Source organism: Centruroides sculpturatus, unplaced genomic scaffold, assembly GCF_000671375.1.
Source record: "Centruroides sculpturatus isolate CEXI.00-Female unplaced genomic scaffold, Cexi_2.0 scaffold215, whole genome shotgun sequence".
NCBI classification, from domain to species: Eukaryota; Metazoa; Arthropoda; class Arachnida; order Scorpiones; family Buthidae; genus Centruroides; species Centruroides sculpturatus.
In genome coordinates this window covers 719,970-723,585 of record NW_019384381.1, presented here as the reverse complement: position 1 = coordinate 723,585, position 3,616 = coordinate 719,970, and positions in this window count along the sequence as shown.

The window sequence follows — 3,616 nt, the reverse complement described above, 5'->3', positions numbered from 1 at the left end:
TAATCCTTAAATTTATTTTTTAAACTATTAATTTGTCGGTTTAACTCATATTTATTTTAAATTATTATTATTTTTTCTAAGAATAATCTAACCTTGATTTCAATGACAGTTAAGATGCAAGTTTCAAAACTCTAGAGTGAAGATAAATTTAAGTAAATTATTAATTATTGTTAGATTATAAGTTATAAATTTTATTTTTAAGCTACAAAAAAAAAAAAGAAAAAATCTTAAGCTTATTATTAATTTTAAAACAAAGAAAAGATTTTTTGGGTGAAGGTCATGATTAAATTATCCATAATGGTAAATTATAGATATAAATTTACGTTTAGCAACAGAAAATAAGTGAAATTTATAAAGATTCATTTAAAATTTTTAAAAAATTTATACAAAAAGAATGATTAAATCATATATTTCTTATCAGTATTTTACATTATTTACTCTTTAATGAATCACAGATAATATAATTTCTCAGAATTGAACTTAGACCCGAGAAACTTAATTAATTTTTTTTTTGAAGATAAAAGTTAAATATTTACTCGAAAATAAAATTCCAGAACAAAAAAAGCATGCAAAATAGATGTTTAAAAGGTGGCCAGGGACAAGGAAAAAATGTTTATAAATTAAATTCATCGCTATTTATAATTGCAAATGTAACAGTAAATCTACATTCCACAGTAGCGTGTGAAAACATTAACGAAAGGTGGAAGCAATAAATAATATTATAATGCCCATAAACTCAATGTATATTAAATATATCAATTTTATAAGTCTCACTCGATAAGTATAAATCTTATCAAAACGATAAGAAAAAATAGGCCAGATCGAATAGGTCAAGTGGAAACTTTTCTAGGGAATTTAAAATTTTAAACTTTATCTAAATAGGTCTTTTTATGTCTATACATTAACCCCCTTCTGTAATTTTATTTTTCGTGAAGAATATATTAATTCGACGATATAAACATAATAAATTTAACTTTAAATAGTTCTAAATAAATAATTGAAAAAAAAAGTAAGAATAATTAGGTCTAGTTTTAGATCAAAATCAATTCCAAGAATCTTCTTAAACTATTGAAATTATTTTCTACGAAATTGTATATTTTGTTGCTAGCGACTCCATTAGCATTCCATTATTTCCACACCTACACCCAGCGAGTCACGCATCACGCGTCCGTCACGCTTTATACCGTGATAAATGGGGTACGACCGATCTCTACCATTGCCGCACCCCAAGAGTGAACGCTTCAAAGGTTGTATATATTGTTAGGCACGGCTTTACCTATTCACTTTCCTCCTTTAATTGATTTTAAAACCGTTGCATCGCCCTTACAACTTGGCTAAATTATTAAAAAAAAAAAAAAATCTGGACAGATTTAAGTAAATTTTTTAAAGGCGTTGTAATATAAAATATAACTTAAAAAATGTGTATAAAAATTGATACGATGACAGAAAACAATTTATTTTTTTTTAATAAAACTATTTAAGATATTTAAAAAAAGTATGGCCACGCACAAAAATGACATTGTTCGTAACATGGGTACCACGCGTTGGATTGTAAAGGTGATTGCTTACATCTTGATCTGTTAAAGAAAACTAGTTAATTATCTTCACAAATCAAATGACTACAACTTCATTAGGTAAAAATTGTTTTTAAAAGTCCGTCCGGATGTGAATGGGACAGACATTGTCTAGGGCGGTTTCATTAATACTTGGTTCACATCCAAACAGGCAAAAATCTGATGGATATAAGCCAGTCACGTTACATCTTTCAAACAATCGTTCTTTCAGAGCCTTGCGTGCTTCCACTTGCCAAATTACCCTCACTTTCTCTACGATATCTTTGGCTATTCGACACGACAGGTTTTCTTCGAAATTTAAAATTGTCTCTAAGTAGCTCTCTTGTTAAAAATGAAGATAGTCTTCTTGCCTTGTTAGCATAAAACACAACTGTAATTATTTTTAAAACTGTTTATTTTTGTTTTGTTTGTGCAAGTCCAACACGAACCAAAAACTGGGTAACTTTAAATTAACTACAATAAAATATAATTATTTTCTCTCTCTTTTTTTAAAAAAAAATATTATGGTTGAATATGCGATAAATTTTAGTGTATTTTTTTTTTATTCGAAAATCAAAATTAATTTTTTAATAATTAATGAATCTAATTTATGAATAATATATTGTGTTAAATTACGCTATTTTAACATAATTTTAGTTTCGAATAATTAATTGACTTTAATTTTTCAGTATGTTTTCAATTGAGTTTTTCCTCTTTAAAAATAAACTTTATTGATTTTTTTTCTTTGTAATTTTTCTCTTTAGTTATTATATTTTTAAATTTAAATACATATTTTTAAAAATATTATTTATATTATTTTGTATTAAAAAATGAATTTTTATATCGCCTAACACTGTGATTCGAGTTTTAAAATGTAGGCGTATTTCTCTTTATCTGCAGATAAACATAGCTTTCAAGCAATAAAACTTTATTTTATTTTTATAAAATTAAAGACTAATGCATCGATTAGATTCTATTTTTTTATGTTTAAAAGCTTAAAACCTGAAATTTTAGTTAATTTTTTATATATTTTTTTAATTTTTAAGATCTTGTCTTTTCGCAAATTTGCGACTGGTTACTTAATTATTCTTGCATTTTTTAATGCTAAAACCGTGTCATTTATGTACTTTATTTACTCTAAAGTTAAATATTTAAGTTTATTTTTACTATTTATAATTAGATATTTTTTGATAGTCTTCCAAATAGGAGCATCTTGATCGTTATAGCTCTACACAATGCATTTATATATACAGTATATATATCCTACACAATTCTGACACTTTCTATTATAAAAAAGAACTACTCCTCGGTGAGAAAAAATCGATTTTTAATATAAAATAAGCCTTAAATTTACTTCACGATTACATTTTGACTTCGAGAATCATCCTATTTTGCTAGGGAGATAGTTGATGAATCATTGCATCCAGGATAGCACTTTACTATTCGAAACGAACAAAAGATGAATAACAAATAGAAAGACGGTCTGCACACATACAATTGTCGATATTATCAGTAGAAACGATAACATTCATTCATACTAGCAGTCTAGTTGGCTTTTATAGAATAGGAAGGCTCAAGCCTTTAAAAAGCCATCTGTCGCAGTCGTGTAACGATGGGAGGTCTTATAATATAAATCGAAATGTCCCAAATGTCTCATCGTCGTGAGCTTAAACTAGGTACTGTATCTGCAGATAGTCATCTTTAGTATCAACGACACACCTGGTAAACAGCGTACAGCTGTATGGACGAAGGGGATACATAAATCTTCTCTACTATTTTTTAACTTATCATCCGTCACAGTTAAACCAAGATTTAGTAACTGATTAACACCTAATTGACACAGAGTTAAAGACCTAAAAATGTACAATTCTAATGTAAAAAAATGTACGAAACGATCTAAAAAAAAGAAAAAAACAATAAATTTTCCCACGGAATACTAAAAATAGATGCACGTGACTCTAGAAATAGATCCACCATTGTTGTCGCTCCACATTCGACATGTGATAGACATGTGTCAGAGGATGTGCTTTTATACAAAGACCACACGGCGTGCGCCGTGTCCG